This window comes from Pteropus medius, unplaced genomic scaffold (genome assembly GCF_902729225.1).
Source record: "Pteropus medius unplaced genomic scaffold, Ma_sr-lr_union100, whole genome shotgun sequence".
In the NCBI taxonomy this organism is placed as follows: domain Eukaryota; kingdom Metazoa; phylum Chordata; class Mammalia; order Chiroptera; family Pteropodidae; genus Pteropus; species Pteropus medius.
The window spans coordinates 6666618-6688080 of NW_024350319.1; the positions used below are offsets into that span (position 1 = coordinate 6666618).

General features: G+C 31.9%; 1 non-coding gene across 1 annotated transcript; it reads left to right on the plus strand.

Annotated features, from left to right (window-relative positions):
• Positions 1–6225: 6225 nt before the first annotated feature.
• On the plus strand, positions 6226–6344 carry LOC120583552 (5S ribosomal RNA). Its single transcript, XR_005647800.1, has one exon. It is a non-coding gene; the product is annotated as a 5S ribosomal RNA (ribosomal RNA).
• The last annotated feature ends 15119 nt before the right edge of the window (positions 6345–21463 follow it).

The window sequence follows — 21463 nt, forward strand, 5'->3', positions numbered from 1 at the left end:
CTATTTTACCTGCTTTTCATTTTGGTTTCTTGTCTTCTCCACTAAATACAATAGAAATTTGGCTTCTTGTCTTCATTACTAAAAAATACCATTTGCTCGATAAAGGCATAATCTTGTGTTTTCCTTCTCTATTTTGCTTTTTGGAACAGATATATGTGCCCTAGCATCCTCCTTTGATTTAAGATAGAAAGATAAGAAATGTGAAGTCTATGACATCTGAATTCAAAAGCATCTATTGTTTATGCAAATCATCTCAATCCCTCCTCCCTCAGGTAAGGTAATTCTCTACAGAAGGAATCTTTCTATTAGGAAGCCAGCACCTAACTCAGAACTGCAATGCATTTCTTATTTTTATTATCCTACCTGGTGTGTGGCTCATTTTCTCTGTATGGTCCTTGGAATCTAGACTTCAAAAACTTCCCAGGGGTATATGAAGAGGGAGTGAAGATAAGCCAGAGAGCAAACATGGACCAAACTACCTTTATTTTATTTTATTTTTTATTAATGACTAATCAACATCTCATTGTCCCTTCATCAAGTCACTTTTTTTTTTTTAATTTAAGAAACAATTCAATTGTGATGGACATAACATTTTTTAAGAATTGGATATGGTAAATTCTATAAAAAAAGTAATAAAGCAGATTATGGAGAATAATGAGTGACAGGGCAAGGAGACAACTCTTCCATAGATCTCTTTGTTATCTTCTGAAAAGAGAAGTAAAGAATGTGAATAACTTGGTAATGACTGTTCAGACAGTGGAAACATAATTTCTATGTTGACAGTCTAGTAAGGAATGAGAGAAGGGGAGAGTGATAGATAATGGCTTCAGAAAGAATGGAGAACTTAACTAGTAATGCTCTAAAAGCCAAGCTTTTGGGTAAAAACTGGACTGGTGTTGAATCTTCTTCTACTTTCCCAAATCTAGACCTTGAGATCTGTATACCCATATGTTTCCTTGAAGCTTAAGCAGCTTAGGGACACTTATTAGAAACCTAGATATTTGGCTCATCTTAATGAATCCTGGAAAGAGAGTAACCTAGTAAGTAGCAATGACACTAAGGCACTAGAGAACCCTGGTTATGCTCATTAGAAATGTGGCCCAGTGTTTAGTAAACTTGGATCAGCTATTATTCTCTCATGGGAAAGAGTGAGTAAGTGGATGTAGATGGAGAAACCAAATGTGTAACTTCAACTCTTAGTCATCTTATCATGTAGAGAGTTGTATGGAAATCTCAATGAAAAGTTAAGAAAAATATTTTCTGCTGATATTTATCATTTGCTGGCAACAATGTAGTTTATCATTTTGAAAGTCATCTAATGTATGAGAGATGCCTGTTATAAACCTTCAAAATAACACCATTTCTAAACAATTTACCATTGATACTTATTTTATTATGACAGCTTTGCTTTAGAGCCATTCATAATAAGACTGCTGAAAGACCATTAATTGTGAAATGTTAACATAATATAACATTTTATATAATTCCAGATAAAAAGTGACAATTTATGGACTGTTATTATATAGTCATGTGTCGTATAATGATGTTTCAGTCAATGATGGACTGTATATAAAATGCTGGTGCCGTAAGATTACAATGGAGTGGAATTTCCTATAAGAAATGGAAGGCTATGTGGTTCAGGAGAATTACTGGGCAATAGGCTTCTTCTAACTCACAGCACCTCAATTTTGAATGCATAGATTACAACCCAATCAGTCAGCTTCTGACCTGTTTCAGCACAAAGATGCCTGTCCCCCCAGTGCTACACATTCAGGGGTGATACAATCATCCCAGATCTAGCTTGACAGTCTTCAGAGTACATTGCTATAAATTCTTTGTTGAGGACCTAAGATCCTGTACAAGGACAGGTCCACAGGAGCTACCTTAGCAGTTATTAAGTGCCACTGCCACTTTAGTAATAGCTTTCTGTGGTAGTGTGGAACAAGCTTGTCCATGTGCTTTTGAAAATATTTTCAGACAAAAATGATGTAAAGCATAGATAAGTTTTATTTCTTCTATCAATTCAATGCCAGAGAGAGCCCTTTCTGTCAGATAGGGTCAATGGAACTAAAAACAAATTTTAAAAAACAAATCAAAATATTGAATCGTCAGTTCTACAACTTCTCCATGTTAAAAAACCTCTTTTTTTATTAAATGAATACTGCAAAGTTCCTTAATCTTACCACTATTTCAACATACAATAGCCAAAATGACTTTGCCAAGACAATTGCTTATGTTTCCTTCTCTCTCCATCTTGATTTCTTATTCCCACTGTTCCTTAGGCTACCTTTCACTCTCTCCAGACAGTCACTAGTATGATGATCTATGCCTGACCTAGACAGTTTCTTCTCTCACATCCCCATTTATGAAGCAGCATTGACAGCTTCGATGTTTTATTTTTGACCCTATCAGATGGAAGCAGCAAGAAGGCTTGTGGGACAGTGTTTATAAGGTCTATAGTAGGGTCAGTAATGTCCTACACTTTCTCATTCACTTCACTCACTCACTCACTCACTCACTCACTCACTCACTCGTCCAGAGCAACTTGCAGTACTGCAAACTCCATTCATGATAAGCGCCCTATAGAGATGTACCATTTTGTACCATTTTTTTACCATAATTTTACTACATCTCTTCTATGTTTAGATACACAAATACTTACCATTGTGTTACAATTGCCTATAGTATTCAGTACATGTTGCACAGGTTTGTAGCCTAGGAGCAATAAGTAATACCACATATCCCAGGTGTGTAGTATATCTAGCTTTGTGTTCTCACAATGATAAAATTGTCTAAGGATTCATTTCTTTGAACATATTCCCATCATTAAGCAACACATAACTATATTAAAATTATTTTTTAAAATAACTTTCTATAAATTTGATGAAAATAATCTCAGACAGATGTAAAGATCATAGTCTTAAAGTAAATCAACACTGTGTCAATGTTTTTCTTATCTTTTTCTGCTCTCTATTGAAAATTATTAATTACCTTAAATTTAACTTTCACATTTACAACAATAAATACTCAACCCCATAAATGAACAAATCTTTTAACAAAGGTAAGATGACATACATAGTAACGTGATCACTCTTCTGCACGCACTCTCCAATCCCAGGGTTTTAAAATATGCTAATTGTTCTGCATGAATTGCAGAGGTAATCATAGAGTTTTTGTTTTGGTCATAGAAAAAAAGAAGACACTGATGAAAATACCATAGAAAAAACTGGGGAGGTTAATTTTTTTTGTCCCCCAAATTAAAGTAGGTTTGTTTGCTTGTTCCTAGTTATTGAAAAAAAAGTTGTTCTTAAACATTCATGCCAAATAGATAATATAGAAAAAAATGCTTATAATAATACCACACTAAAAAGTAATCGTTGCTAATAATTTTCTGTATGTTCTTCCAAATATATTTTCTAGCATATGTGGCTTTTAAGAAAATGGAATAATAATATACATATTACTTTGAATATAATCTTTTTCACAATACAATACACTGTGATCCTATTTCCATGTCAATAAATATACATTTATGTCATTTTTATAAATGGCTTCATTCCTATAGTGGACATTCAAAATATAGAAATACATATGTCAAGTACAGTGGACATATTCCAAAATATGGACATTCCATATTTTCCTTAACCATATTTTATAAACAAAGTTGTGTTGAACATCTATGCACATAAATTTTTGCAGACACTTTTGGGGGGCAACTTAGATGAACAAAATTATTACAAGAAAAATTTATTTATATCTTACAGTTTGGGGTAAATATTGTTAAATTTTCCTGCAGAAAATTTACATGAATTTTCTTTCCACTATTATTCCAAAGAATGCTTATTACAAGACTGATGAAAAAGTCTTAATTTCCTCATTGTGCAAGAAGCAATGACAAATATTTTTACAAAATAATAAAAAATAAAATTAAATCTTTAAAAAAATTATCTTATTAACATTTTGTTAATAAAAATAAAATGTTTTCTCATTTTATTTTTTATATTTTTGGTTGTGAATGAGGCTAAATAGCTTCATATTTTTGAATATCTTTTAACAATTTTCTGCTTGTGCCCTTACCTATTTTTAAAAGGGTTTTTCACATTTAATTATATACTAGTACTCTTTATATATTATGGCGTTCAGTCTATTTTATGATTGCTTTTGTATTTTCTCTACTTGACTATGAAATTTTTGTTAAACCATTATGTTGCATCTGAAATACAAAATCTATAATAATTCTTAATTATACCTGCCACTGTTGAGATCATATATTAAAATTTGTTTGCCATATTTTCCTATGGATAAATCTTGTCAAACAACTAAAAATTTCAATTGTTCTTTTAAGCTTTCTAATTTTATGAAGGCAAGATTCAGTTACAATAAGTGCTGGGTGATTTGTACTTTTCTGGTTTATAAATATCTTTCCTTAAAAATAAATATAAAAAAGGAAACAAAACTAACAGTAACAATTTCCATTAAATTACTGATCTACATTTTTCATCGATTAATTATCAAACTTCTCCAATATGTAGCCTACATCCCTTGAAGTCCAATGTTTGTTCCTATCACTGGTTACCAGTGACCGTCTAGATGAAAATTTTTCTAGGTCTCTTATCTGTTTTTATGCCACTCAAGTACTCTGCCATGTAAGAAAATTTATACATATTTATTTTCGCTTGGCAATATCTCCTCCTTTATAATTCGTTCTTAGTTTACTGCTATGAAGTGACTTCTCTTTCCCTAAATTAAATCATGCCTGTTTTCCACTCCTCATGTCCCTTAACAGGATTGTCTTAAATGCTGGCATAAGCTTATGTGGATTCAAGCACCTCTGTGTTAATTCTTGGATCTGTAGCTTTGATCTACATCTTGAGAACCCTTTGAAGGACTATTTGATAAATGTTACATAAATTAATGAATGAATAAGTAAAAAAGGTAAATAATATACATCTTAGAATTAGAAAATCTTTGCTTCAAGCATAATATAGCATTATTAATGTGACAACTACTTATTAAGTATTTACTATAATGAAAGTATAGAAAGGAGGAACTGCTGTATCACTGATTACATTGTAAGGGTAACCATAAAGCCTCTCTTTGATCTTTACATAGTTTAAAGATGAATCAGATCAGAAAAACTTTGAGTCTCATACATGTGTTTTATACTCATAGACTAGAAAGTGGCAAAAGAGTAGCCAGAGCCCTCAGCCCCTTGCACAGCAAAACTGTCGACTTGCATTATGGTTTTCAGAAAAATTTTTCCCAAATTTCTTCATACGTGAACTAAGAACATTCATCTTTTGCAAACCTCTGCTTCTGGAATGAGTCAGAGATGATCAGAGAACATCAGAGACTGTCAGTATGTGGTTACTTTCTTTTGTTGAATTTTGACTTTCAACCAGTCCTATCACCACTAAATATATAATCTCTTTTAAAAAAGAAATATTTGTTTTCTGATTACAAAAGTAAAAAATATTAATAATAAAAAAATAGAAAGTTGCAAAAAAATTTAAAGGAACAACAAAATGAACTCACCAGTGAATTCATCATAAGAGAGAGATCATCTTAAAAAATTGGCTTTCTTTTTTAGATTTTTTTCTGGATTAACAGTATAATCTAAACATTTCGTTGTTTTGTGAACATTTTATAGTATTATTAATGGCATATAACAGCCTATCCTTCAATGTATCTCAATTTCTTAGATCAAATCATATGAAATTGCTGTTTGTATGTTCAAAAGTTGAATATCAGCAATTTCATATCATTCAACCTAATACATCACCAGTTTTAAAAACTAGTTATTGAAGTTGATTTTATTGTTTTAATATTACATATGTTACTTTTTAATGTTAACGGGAAGCCAATTTTACCCTAAATAACAATAAAAAGTAACTACGTAAGTAAAGTTCACCCAAAGAATGCCATTAAATATTTTATTTTATTGGCATTTGTATTGCTCTTGAAATAGTAGATTCAAAAAATAGAATTTAATACTATATTTTAGCACAATAAATCTATAGTAATATATAGTCATAAAATAACTAAAATTGAAGTATATGGCATTTACTTTCATCATTGAGTATATGCAATTTGTGTCTCTTCTGATGAAGATAAATTTTGTCCATATTTGGACAAATTACTCTGAAACATATTTCTGATTCAAAAGTATCCCTGTTTCCATAGAATTGTAACATGTAATAAAATTTTATTTTAAGTTTAGGTTTTGTCTATGGCCATGCTACCCTGAACAAGCCTGATCCCATCTGATCTCAGAAGCTAAGCAGGGTCGGGCCTGGTTAGTACTTGGATGGGAGACTACCTAGGAAGACCAGGTGCTGTAGGCATAACAAATAAAAAATAAAGGATTGTAAGCTGACAAGGTCCTTGCAATCTGTGAGGTCAACCAAGGGTTGCCTCGCATACAAAAAACAAAAAAAAAGTTTAGGTTTTGTTTTGCAGATGCTATGAGACACATCTATATAGGAAAACTGTATACAAAACGGAAAGAATTAACTATTATTAATTTCTTACTATGTTCCAGGTAATTCCTTTCAACTTGTTTATTAAGTGATTTAATATTCTCTCATGATCACATACTGATCAGTAAGGTGTAGGGTTGCCATATTTAAGAAAAATAAAAAACAAAACAGGATGTCAAATTTGAATTTCAGAAAGAAACCAAATACATTTTTTTTTTAATTTTAAGCATGCCACAAGCAATATTGGGCATATACTTTTATTAAGTATTTTTTGTTTACGTGAAATTCAAATTTAACTGGGCTTCCTGTATTTTGTATAGCAACAGAGTTTCCATGTGGAAATGTGAGCCTAGGTCAGTTAGACCTTCTAATTTTTCAATAGAGTGTAGAGATTCACATTCCAACATGATTTCTACCAATTTTCATATGTTCCCAAGTAATTAAAACATTTTAAAATACAGTGTAAAGTAGGCAACACATGTCGGTGTGCCATGTCTGGCCTGCAGAATATCTGTAGGTAGCCGCTGACAGATAATATACTAGGTCAGCGCTTCTCACACTTCGGTGCATGTAGAAGTTACCTGAGGATTTTGTTAAAATGTAGATTCTAATACACTAAGTCTGAGGAGGGGTCTGTAATGTTGCATCCCTGACAAACTTCTAAGCGAGGCCAATACTAGCCTTCTGCTGAACACACTTTGAAAAAAGAAAGTCTAAAGAAAGAAAATAGAAAAATAGAGCAGCTATCCAACATAGTAAAAGGGGATGCTGAAAGAATCGAAAGAGTTGGGGCAAAAGGTCTCATCCATTTATTGTTCTTTAAATAAAAAAGCCCATTCTCTAGCATAAAGAACAAAACTGGAACAAACACAAATTACTATTTCTGATTCATTTATCATATAAAACGTTTTAATAAATTTATTTTAATTCTTTGGAAGAAACTAAATATAAAGAAAAAAATCAGCAACTTAACTAACAATGCAAATAACAAGGTATTATCTGCATGAACACAGATGCGTGAGTGCACACACACGTATATCCTAAAATATATATATACGTGTATATGTATATATATGCACATATAGACATATTTTCACACACTCCAACCATTATGTGATTCAACTGACCCTTGGGAAATACATTAAAGGTGAAAGTGTAGAGATAAATGTCAAGGTAGAGTTTTAATTTCCTCTGTTGATTGGCCGCCCCAATCATGAAAGTACGATAAACCACTACATCAGAGACAGCTGTTGGTCACTGGGGAAAGGCAAAGATGAGAACAAGATAATGAAAGAAAGCAGGAAAATGGAAAAGGCAGAGAATCAATAATGCAACTATCTGGTGGAGGGTGGGGATTGCAGCATTTGTTCATTTTTCTCAGGAAAGAGGAGAAAAGATATTCAAAGAAGTTAGGAGAGTTGGAAAAAGATGAAAAAGGGAAGAAACTTAAAACGTTCTACCAACACTGAGGTTCCACATTGTAGGAAATAGTATAATGCATGTTGTTTCCTATAATTTAATATGTTCTTTCCGCCCAAACCCTGACAGGTGTTCAGTAGCTTACTGTGAATGTTGAGAAGTCAACACAGGAGCCAAGGTACATAGCTGTGAGAACCTCTGTCGAATCAATGAAATAATTATAGCCATGCAGTTAAAAATCCCGCTGATTCCAAATAGATATTTTGAGACAGATTAGTCCATATGGCCATGCTTACAGTTACATAAATTTTTCTTGGCTTAAAATTATCCCACTTAAAAAAGTTAAAATTGATTTTTCTTCTATTAAAAGAAACATTTTAATCTATGTGAACAGTTTGGTAGAAATTTGCCTTTTAAAAATATTACATCAAAATAGGAATGAGTTTTATAATGGCGATTCCTACTAAATTTGTAGCAGTATATATTAATGCCATCTCCATTTGAAAATAAGCAGATCATCCCAGGAAAATTGCCAATATTGAGGAAAAAGAGTAGTTAAGTTAGTATTATCTTTATCCAGGATTGTTTAGCCCCAAAGTTATCCCATCTATGCCTTTCATTTCTCTGTGGATTATGAATAATCGATTTTTATTTTATTAAATTTATTGGGGTGACATTGTTTAATAAAATTATATAGGTTTCAATTCAATAATACATCATATGTATATTGCATTGTGTATTCACCACCCAAAGTTAAATTTCCTTCTGTCATTATATATTTGACAACCTTTACGCTTATCTACCTCCTCCTCTCTGTTCCTTCCCTATGGTAACCACTAAAATGTTGTCCTCATTCATGAGTCTTTATCTGTCTTGTTCATTTGTTGCTTTTTTAAAAATCTAATTTTTTAAAAATTATACTGTAAGTTTTAGAGTAGAGTGAAACTTGATTTGCTTAAGCAATGGTTCTCAAAGTGTGGTCCAGCATAGCAGTAGAAATGCAAATCATTGGACTCCATCCCAGACTTACTGAAAAAAAAAAAATCTTGGGGAAAGGATCAAGAAGTATCTATTTAAAACCTTCCAGGGTATTTTCATGCTCACTAAAGTTTAAGAACCAAAGGCTCAAGCAGTGATTGTTTCCCTTTTTAAGATTCTCTTTCTTTTCTCATTTTCTGAAAATGTATAACCTTGAGAGTTCCTTAAGGACAGAAATGACTCACTATTAAGGTGAACCGGATGATTACTTTAGGCAACTTATTATGATTGTGACATAATTTTGAATACTGCAACTTCTAGTAACATTCCTAAATACTAATGTGCTTACTTCATGCTCACAAATATAGCTTGTAGAAACCAATTTGTATTATGCAAATTTGTAGTTTTTTTTTTTTTTTTTTAAGTGGAACTGAATTAGGGTTTATGGGCATTTTGTTTGTAGGATTTGTTTACAAATAACAACTTTAAAAATGTATATATTCATTGTAGAAAATATAAACCAGTTGCACTATTACTTTATTGAAACTGGTTACTGCAACCTGTGCTGTTTAAACCTATATCATTGAATTATATTCAGAACAATCAGACAATAAGTGAATTCAATCAGTCAGAATTCTGCAATGTCTTGATTACCTATAGGTAAGGAACGGGGTAGTTTATTTACAATTGTCATCAGGAGAATTAGCTCACCAAACTGGGGTTTGGAGTCAGCATGGTCCTTCATAAGCAATTCATATCAATTGCAAAAGTGAATTGCCCATATTTGATAACTAGAACGCAGCTGGTAAAGTAGCTATGATTACGTCTATAAGGCAAGAGAAGATCATTTGAATAAGATCATACACAAAGGCAAAATAAGTGACTTAAGAAAATTGCAACTGGCTTCTTCTCAAGTCTTATAGTTAGAGCCTCTTACAAATAGAGAAACATTTAAAGAAGTTTCAGCCTAGGAATACATGCATGTATTTTTACCCTTTTTTGACTACACTATTGCTAGGCAACCAGGCCAAGGGTATTAAACTTGCTCCTAGTTTCTTTAAACACACCTTTCTGTCCTAGCTCCAATGTATATCAAGGGTAATTAAAATAGTCTTAGGGAAGTTTCAATTGCTGCAATCTCTTCAAAAAAGAGCACTGTTTTGATAGATACACATTTAATATTTCTTTAAAATCACACAGTTATTTAAATGTGATGCATGCCATAGTTAAGAATTATAGTATTTGCTAATTTGCTGTAAAACTTATACACAGTTTACAACATTCACATTTGTGTCATGTATTACATTTCTGCTAATGAACTCATTTTTATAAATTGCTTACATAAACAACATAAATGTATTCAGTAAGGATAGTTCAGAAAATATTTGTCAATTAGGATAAAATTATTTGTTAAATTTCTATTATTTTTCAAACAATTTGGTATAATTTGAAATTAATTGAATGTGACAATGAGCCTAACAGTGTTGCTCATCAACACCTACGGTTTTGACACTGCTACATAAGGCCACATTCTTGTTTGTTTTATTTAGCTAAATTGGGAGGCACGGAACTGTCACTTAATTAAATTTATAACAGAAATATGAAATATCATGCCTGTTAAATTATTGTCAATGATTATTTGATGAATAGAAATAATAAAGCAATAATTAGATTATGGCTATTGATATAATTAAGTGTTTTAAGCTAATCAAAGTAATTAATCAATTGCACCAGTCTATCAGACATGAAGCATGAAGCATTTCATGAAATTAGCATCTCAAATATTCTAGTACTAGTTAAATTAAGAAAGTGTGTTTCAACTTTCAGTCAAAAGTTGAAAGTGTTGAAATTCCCAAATTTTGTGGGAAATGTCTCATAAAATGTCTTTAGAGCAAAATCCATAGAACGTAGAGTACCTAGCTCCCAAGAATTATGAAATACCTTCAAATACCACATTACCAAATTGCTGTATAATGATGAATATATGAATAAGACTCATCATTAGAATTTCAGGATGGAAGGTGAAAATGGTGAGGAGATATTAAAGGTATTGGTCATAAAGCATCTTGACTTTAAAATCGACCCCAGATAAATACGTCGATAGACAAGAAACAATACAAGAATCTTTCATCTAGTTAAATAATGAGATTGATATCAAAGATAAAATGAATTCACAAATAATTTCTAAATTTCATATTTCTCTAAGATTTTTTTTCCTGGAGTTTATATAAATTTGGAAAGTAAAATGTCTTTGGGAAAAAGTAAAAATAATTAGTTTTTTCTTTTTTTCAACACTGTCATTTTCCCAATTTCTGAGTCAATTTCTCTAGAGCTGGGACCACTTGTCTTTGGCATTTAGGATCAGCCCTGCCACATCGTATTGCCTGCCTTGAGTTGTATTTGAGAGTAGTTTGATAAGCTATGATAGCACTTATGGAGTAATATCAGGGTACCCTTATTGTGATTTAATTTTTAACAGCTTCTGCCTTTCCCCTGCAATTAAATTCCTCTTCCCCTCTTGGGACCTTACTTTTTCATGACTCCTGTGACTATGTCATTGTCTGTGTGATCTGTCTCAGTGTTTGTCTTTTTTAGATTGAAATAACTCTATTTTCTTCTTCTTGCTCTCCTTCTCCCCAACTCTCACCTGGCTTTACTATTCAAAACCTAAACCAAAAGCTAAGACCCTGTCACCTGCCAAGAGAACCTCAGTGCAAACTACTTGCTTTCTTCCCCAGACTTCTGGTGTTAATTCATCCAATAGTCTCCAAAACTGTGAGCCATTTAACTATTGGGATACCTCACTTTCTGGTTAAGATTGCTCAGCTGGGTCATACCTTGAAATATGTGGCACTCTGTAATATTCAGGCAAATTAGAAATGACAGTGCTTGAAGGTATGAACGAAGGAAAAGCCACTGATAAACATCAAGCAGCAGCTGTGTTCACTGTACAGGGCTTCATATGAGGGTATGTGATGCACCTGCCATGTTAATTAGGGCACATTATTGTTAATATCATTCTCCATGTAACTAAACTAGACTAAATTAGAAATTGTGGAGAGATACAAAAATGTAGAGTTTCTATTTTTGAGGATGTTGTCTAGTTATGGAGGCAGAGCAAAGATGAGAAACATATAAGTAAGGATGCTTAAAGTATTGTTTTAACCATAAGAATCAAATTGCTTCCAGTTTAAAAAATACACACCAATATTTTTGGCAATTAATATAGGATGGTAGTGGTAATGGTGATCGGGATAAAATATTTGAAATAGAATCGAACCTGTAATTTTTTTAATTTTCTCGGCTGGTAGTATTCTCTGTCCACTGCTTTAGTTGCAAGGAGAAAAAGGCTTCTTTGCTCTTTCCATATTTAACATGTATATTTTCAGTCTCAGCACTACAGTCATATGAAAGGTAAAGAAAGAGCAGTATCATCACTGAGTAGATGGCACATACTTGATATGTAAACAAGCTAGCAGTCAAAACACCCAAGACTGACACTAACTCATCAGTGTGTAATACCTTCAACATTTTAAATGTTTTATATTTCAGTCAAACATCATCAGTCTAAATTATAGGAAGCAAACAATGCAACATTCTGAGACTTTAAAAACCAAATACTTCTTAAATGATATTATATTATTCTAAATACCGAGATATATGTTACTCAGAAGATATAATGAGGTAGAGCATTGGAACAGTATCTGCAGAAGCAAAGCAAAAACTATCAGTATATGTCAACGACACTAGCAATAGCTCTCTGCCACCTGGTACATCAATTGATAAGCATTCTGTAAAAGAACCATTATATTTTCAGAAGTGGGGAGGTACCCATATCTCAATGTCTGTTACAATGAAAAGCAACATCAGAGAATATAGCTCCCAAAAGCTTAGTATGATAAATTCATCAGGGAGAAGAGTTTAGCCCCTATTTCAATAAAGGAAGCCTTTGGGATCATATAAACAAAAAGCAGAAGAGGGAAGAGAAAATCATCTGGGAACATCATTAACATAATTGAGCACTTAAATGCATAAGAAACAAATTGAGACCACTTAAGTAAATAAGGAGAGAGCTATGTAAAGACAGCATTAAGATGCTACAATTGATCGTTCAACTGCTACCATCTCTGGAATTAAGTAAGGCTGACACTCTAAGGACTAGTTCCTTAGCATTGAGCTAATTATTTATGCACCCAGTTTCTTCAGTGACAGCTTGTGTTTGAACCCAAGCGCCAGTACATGGCAAATGCATTATCCTGGGCAAGGTTCTTTCTTATCTTCTTCAAGACTCAGTTTCCTTATCTATAAATAGGACAAAATAATAACATTGCATTATAGAGTGTTATGATTTTTAAATGAGATAATTGGATAAAGCTTTTACCATAGTTTATGGCCCATAGTGAATACTCTATAAATGCATTTTATTACATTATTATTATTACCAGTAGCAAGAGGCAAATAAGCTTAAAGTACATACTTATATAAGTAAGTGCAAAAGGATGGTTTGGTAGTTTATAGATTTTTTTTCTTTACATTAAAAATAAATCAGCTCACAAAATAAATATTGAACCAAGATGATTTTGATCATTAAAACTGCTTTCTTTATGTAAAATTGAAAGGAAATAGATTCATTTGGATTATAAATCTTATAAGCCTATAATCAAGAAAGGAAAGTTAAGATGAAATTTTACACCTTATCTGACTTAAGAACTGTAACTGACTACTTCAAAATATAGCATCAATCTTGGTTAATATAACATAATAATTTGAACATTAATTATTGAACTGAATGTTGCACCAAGCATCTACAAAGTGGTTTGATTTTGTTAAGAGTAGTGATTATAGATACCTGCACATGATATTTTTATATTATGTTATTTATTAAACAATTTTCATAAATGTTTTATTAAAGTGAAAATTATATATAATAAAGTCATGAATCTTAAGTTTACAGGCTGATAATTTTTTATAAAGTGAACAGGGTCATCAGTGCCAAGATCCTGGTATGAAATCTTACAAGCACTGCAGAAGCTTCTCTTGTACCTGTTCTTCAGTCATTACAAACCCCGGAAGGTAGCCACTATGATTTCTATTACCATTGATTAATTTCAATTGATTTTATGCCTTTTATACATGAAATAATGTAGCATGTGCTATTTTGTGTTTGAGGATTTTTCACTCAGCACGAATCTATAATATTTATGTATATGATTGTTTAAAATAGTTGTCTTTATTATATAACGTATTTCCTGTTCTATCAATGGTGGTTATTTTCAGTTTTTGGATATTGTGAATTGTGTTTAATGAACATTCTTTTACATGTCTCTGCTTCACTTGAATTGCTTGGTCATAAGATATACATTTACTTAAAGAAAATACTACCAACTGATTGACAAACTTGTACCAATTTGCAATACCAACTGTGTGAGCACTGTTGATCCATTTAAGTGCTCAAAATTGGTATTGTGAGTTACTTTAAGTTGTAATCATTCTGATGGATATGTATCTCATTGTGGTTATAATTTGCATTTTCCTGATGATTTATAATACTGGGCACTCTTTTTGTATGCTCATTGGCCATTAGGACATCCTCTTGTAAAAACGTTGCTCAAGTTTTTCACTCCTTTCTTTAAAGAAATTTGTTGTTTTCTCATTAATTGAAGGATTCATTGAATAAGATTTCTTGGTTATGTATATGACAAATATTTTCTCCTTTTTTGAGATTTGCCTTTTGAATTTCTTAAAATGTTCTTTTAATAAACACGTTTTCAAGTATCATAAAATCCAACTTGTCAATCTTTTTCTTTATAAGTGATTCTTTTTGTGTCCTGTTTAAGAAATCTGTGCCAATCTCAGTCACAAAGATATTGTTTTATAATCATTTCTAGAAGTTAAATTCTACTACCTTTTGCATTAATACTAGAATCCATTTCTAATTGATTTTCTAGAACTTTGTTTCTAGTATGGTTCAAGGTTCATTTTTTTTCAGATGAATACTATTTTTAGAGACTTATTAAAGTCACGCAACATCTAAGAGCAATTTCCCTGCCACTGTTCTTTTGAGGGTGCTATTGCAAATATTTTTGAATTCTAACAATTCAGCATTTATCTATGGTAGCAACTTTTTTTAATAGTTCTAATGGCTGGAATTTTTAATATAGTTTACCCTTGCTTTAATCTGTTGCTTTAAAATAACTTCTTTCAGGTTTTACAGTACTTTGCAAAAAAAAATTAGATGTAATAATGTTTCAGATTCATTGTTTTGTATCCATTAAGTTTTAATAGCTTTAAAATGATTGAACATGTGCTTTAATAGGAATGGTCTATTAAACTATTCTCCAGCAGAAGAGATATAGTTATAGCCTCAAAAACCAATACTGGCTTGCATATGCTCCATTCTAACGATTAGAAAGTATGCTTATTGTTGTAATAATTTATAATTGAATTTAAATTTCATAGTAAGTGCACACTGGTCTTAGGCATAGACTATTTTGTGTTAGTTGGATTCTTTAACGCATTTAGCCAAATAGTCATTCAAAAACTATATATAAAGTACAGGCTCAGTGTTAGGTTTTATGGATACAGTGGTGTATATTACAAATATGTTTATATATCATATAATATAGACAATATATTTCTCTGCCCTCAGGAACTTATAACCTAGTATTAGAATTAAATATCATTGAGTGATTTTTTCATATATAATTATTTATATCTTCATGTTATTTTTTTAACCATGCTAAGTTCTGTCATATTTTTATGTAAGTTTGAAAAATTTTACAAGTAATTAATGAGCCATAAGATACCAAATTGATTATTTTAAAAGTGTAAGAATTGTTTTTTTGAATAAAATCTTCCTCCAAAATACAAGAAACATTTTTAAAAAGTATGAATAATTTCTGCTGTAATTTTTATTTATATTTAAAGCCCATAGTTTGTGAACATACCATATTATATTAAAGTGCCAACATTTTAAAGAAAAAATGGTTAAGTAATAAATAATAAATTCAAGAATAAGGAATTTGATATTATTTTTAAAAACTTTTTGGAGTTTTTCTTTTTTTTCTTTTTTTATTTTAAATTTAAAAATTTAGACATTTTACGCACAGAAGAAACTGGATGACTGTATATATATAACTTTCCTTTATATATTCGTAATGGTAACCACACACCAAAGATTCAGAACTGAAGTATATAACATAAAACAAGAAGGATCAGAGGGAAAACTCACAAAAGCCAACCAAAAAAACCCCACAAAAAACCCTCAAACACAAGGACAAGGAAACAATGGAAACACCGAGCTATCAGAAAGCAAAAGATAAAATGGCTATAAGAAGACCTCATATTTCAATAATCACCCTAAATGTAAATGGACTGAACTCACCAATAAAAAGGCACAGAGTTGCAGAATGGATCAAAAAACAAAACCCAGCCATATGCTGCCTCCAGGAGACACATCTCAGCTCCCAAGACAAATATAGACTCAAAGTGAAAGGGTAGAAAATGATATTTCAAGAAAATGGCATTCAGGGAAAAGTGGGAGTAGTGGTACTAATATCAGACGAAATAGACTTTGAAATAAAAAAGATAAAGAAAGATACTGAGGGACACTTCATAATGATAAAGGGAATCATGCACCAAGAAGACATAACACTTATTAATATCTATGCTCTCAATCAGGGAGCTCCGAAATATGTAAAGCAATTACTAACATAACTAAAGAGAGAAACAGACCCAAACACTATCATAGTAGGAGACCTAAATACTCCACTGTTGGATATGGACAGATCATCCAAGCAGAAAATCAATAAGGAAATAGCATCCTTAAATGACATATTAAACCAACTGGACATAATTGACATTTACAGAACCTGCCATCCCAAAACAGCTGCTTATACATTCTTCTCTAGTGTACATGGAACATTCTCAAGAATCAACCACATACTGGGACACAGAGATAGCTTCAACAAATATAAGAGGGTTGAAATCATACCAACCATATTCTCTGATCATAGTGCTTTGAAACTAGAGATCAACTGCAAAAAGAAAGCAGGAAGAACCACAAATGCATGGAGATTAAACAACATGCTACTGAAGAATAACTGGGTCAGAGAAGAAATAAAAAGAGAGCTCAAGAGACACATAGAAATGAATGATAATGATAGTACAACATATCAAAACTTTTGGGACACGGCAAAAGCAGTCATAAGAGGAAAGTTCATATCATTACAAGACTATCTCCAAAAACAAGAACAAGCCCAAATAAACAACCTAATGTTTCATCTTAAAAAATGAGAAAAAGAAGAACAAATGAAGCCTAAAGTCAGCAGAAGGAAAGAAATTATCAAAATGAGCATAAATAAATGAAATTGAAAAAAAAATATAGAAAAAATAAATGCAACAAAGAGCTGGTTCTTCGAGAAGGTTAATAAAATTCACAAACCCTTGGCTAGACTCACTAAAGAAAAAAAAGAAAGGACACAAATAAACAAAATTAGGGATGAAAGAGGGGAAATTACGACTGATATCGCAGAAATACAAAGGATCATACAAGGATACTATGAAAAGTATATAATAATAAATTTAAAAACCTAGAAGAAATGGACCAGTACTTAGAAAAATACAGCCTTTTTAGACTGAGTCAAGAAGAACTAGAAAATCTAAATAGATTGATCAGCAGTATGGAAATTGAAACAATCATCAAAAACCTACCAAAAAGTAAAAGTCCAGGACCAGATGGCTTCATCAGTGAATTCTACCAAACATTCAAAGAAGATTTAATACCTATTCTCTTCAAACTCTTCCAAAAAATCGAAGAGGAGGCAGTACTTCCCAACTCATTTTATGAGGCCAATATTACCCTGATTTCAAAACCTGGTAAAGATAACACAAAAAAAGAAAACTACACACCAATATCTCTCATGAACACATATGCAAAAATCCTAAATAAGGTACTAGCGAACCTAATACAGTAATATATTAAAAAGATTATACACCACAATTAAGTGGGCTTCATCCCAGAGGCACAGGGATGGTTCAATATATGCAAATTGATTAATGTGATACACTACATAAACAAATTAAAAAATAAGAATCATATGATCATATCAATAGATGCATAAAAATCCTTCGACAAGATACAGTACCCATTTATGATCAAAACACTTACAAAATTGATATAGAAGGAAAGTACCTTAACATAATAAAGGCCATCTATGGCAAACCCTCAGCTAACATTATACTTAATGGTGAAAAACTAAAAACCTTCCCTCTAAGATCAGGAACAAGGCAAGGCTGTCCACTATCATCACTGTTATTCAATGTAACATTGGAGGTCCTAGCGCGTGCAATTAGACAAGAGAAAGATATACAAGGCATCCAAACAGGAAATGGAGAATCAAACTGTCACTATTTGCAGATTACATGATTCTCTATATAGAAAACTCTAAAGACTCTACAAGAACACTACTAAAAACAATAAACAAATACAGTAAAGGTTCTGGATACAAAATCAACGTTCAAAACTCCATTATGTTCCTATACTTTAATAATGAAGTGTCAGAAAAAGAAGTGGAAAAAAGAATTTATTTTGCAATTGCAACAAAAATAATAAAATACCTGGGAATAAATTTATAGAAACAAGTGAAGGACCTATATAATGAAAACTATAAGATCTATTAAAAGAAATCAAAGAAGATACAAAGAAATGGAAAGACGTTCGATGTTCAGGGATTGGAAGAATCAATATAGTTAAAATGACCATATTACCTAAAGCATTATATAGGTTTAATGCAATCCCCATCAAAATCCCATCGGCACTTTTTAAAGAAATAGAACAAAAAAAAATCATCAAATTTGTATGGAAGCACAAAAGACTCCTAATTTCCAAAGCCATCCTGAGAAAAAAGAACGAGGCTGGAGGCATCACTCTGCCCGACTTCAATATAAAACGACAGTAATCAGAACGGCATGGTATTGGCAGCAAAACAGACACACGGACCAGTGGAACAGAATCGAGAGTCCAGAAGTAAACCCATATTTATATGGACAAATAATTTTCAACAAAAAAGCCAAAAACATACAGTGGAGAAAGGAAAGCCTCTTCAATAAATACTGCCGGGAAAACTGGAAAGCCACCTGCAAAACAATAAATCTAGACTGTTGTCTATCGCCACACACCAAAATTAACTCAAAATAGATTAAGGACCTGAATATAAGACCTGAAACAATAAAATGCACAGAAGAAAACATAGGAATGAAACTCAAGGACCTTGGATTTAAAGAGGATTTTATGAATTTGACCTCAAAAGCAGGGAAAGTAAAAGCTAAAATAAATGAAAAATCAAACTAAAAAGCTTCTGCTCAGCAAAAGAAATCGTCAACAAGGTAAAGAGAGAACCATCCGACTGGTAAAATATATTTTTAAGCAACACCTCTAATAAGGGCCTAATATCCAAAATATAGAAAAACTCATACAACTCAAAAACAACAAAAAATCAAACGATCCAATCAAAAAGTGGGCAGAGGACCTGAACCGACACATCTCCCTAAAGGACATACAAATGCCCAACAAATATATGAAAAGATACTCAACATCGTTAGCGCTTAGAGAAATGCAAATCAAAACCACAATGAGATACCAACCCACACCTGTTAGAATAGCTATAATCAACAGGACATGTAATAACGAATGCTGGAGAGGATGAGTAGAAAAAGGAACCCTCAGACACTGCTAGTGCGACTGCAAATTGGTACAGCCACTATGGAAAACAGTATGGAGGTTCCTCAAAAAGCTAAGAATTGATCTATCATATGATCCAGCAGTCCCTCTATTGGGTATTTACCCCCAAAGACTTGAAAATCCATATCCAAAAAGATATTTGTACACTGATGTTCATAGCAACCTTATTCACAGTGGCCAGGACATGGAAGCAACCAGTGTCCTATGATAGATAATTGGCTAAAGAAGCTGTGGTACATATATACAATGGAATATTACTCAGCCATAAGAAGAGATGAAATACTGCCATTTGCAACAACATGGATGGACCTCGAGATAATCATGCTAAGTGCAATAAGCCAGATAAAGAGTTGAAAATCACATGATATCACTTATATGTGGGATGTAAACCTAAAAGCAACAAATGAGCAGGACAAGGAAACAGAGACTCATGGACTAGGACTATAGACTAGTTGTTACCAGAAGACTTTAGACTAGTGGTTACTAGTGGAGTGGGGGAGAAGGGGGGAGGTAGATGGGTTAAATGGGGTCAAATATAGGGGGATAGGGGGAGAGTGAAATGGGTAAAGGGGATCAAATATATGGTAGCTGAAGAAAACTGGACTTTGGGTGGTGAACACACAATAGAATATATAGATATCAAATGATAATGCACATCTGAAAATTATATAATTGCATTAACCAAAGTTACCCTAATAAACTTAATTAAAAATAATAATATTAATCATTAAAAATAAATAAATAAATGAAAATAAAAAGTTAGAGCTTTATATAAACCACAAAGTGATCCCTTGTTTACTCTAGGATTCATCTAACACTACACACAACTATTACAATAATATTGACTTCTGACATTTTTTAATTGTGATATAAGTATGGCAAAATATGAAGTTTTAGATTCTTATACATAAATATGCAATATTATTGTCCAGTGATATTGCATTATATTAATGGTAGGTAAAAAGCTGATTTAAAAAAAATTACAAAAGCTAGACTATATAGAGCAGAGAAAGAGAAACAAAATATATATGTTTTGGTATCAAAAAGCATCCTGAAACGAAATAAGTAAGTAGTTAAGTCTTAGTATAATGATAACATAGCCAATAATGCAATGTTAGCTTAACCAATAAAACAGCCTTGTGGAAATTCTGGACTGAGATCATACCTTCATTGTTCATACAGCAAAAAACACGTTCTTGTTAACATAAACTACGTGGCCTCCACCAAGTTGGAATATGAGCTGCCCAACCAAATGAAGGCAAAAATAATGAAGTTTAATCAATTTGTCAGAATAATTGAATACCAGCATAGAAAAATATACTAAATAAAACAAATTCCAAACTTGATTTAGAATGATGTAGCTCGAATAGAAATTCTACAGACTATAAAATTAGGAGATAATGGGGAAAGTTTAAAGATATGTTTAGACAATCAGTGAAATTATTCTAGCCTAAAATCAAGCTGTCGAGATTACTTTGTGTGGAACAGAAAAGGGAATGTCCTGATCTTTTTATAAAATTACAAGTTTAATGTAAAAAATATTCTAAATTTTTAACCCACCCTCAATCTCTGATGAATATTCATAAAAATCTCAGCATCTCCCCTTTCAATTTTTGTATCCAATTCATAATCAAGCCCTAGAAGATGATCTTTGAGAAACCTTTATTTCAACTATCACAACTTAAATTTATTCTTATTTCACTCATGGTTTAATTAAATAAAAAATCCTTAATAGTACTCTTGCTTCTATCTAGTCTCTTGTCCACTGCATCTAAACTATACAACATTGCTGGACAAAATAATTGTTTTATTATTATAATGTCTCTTTAAAAAATAGCATGATTTC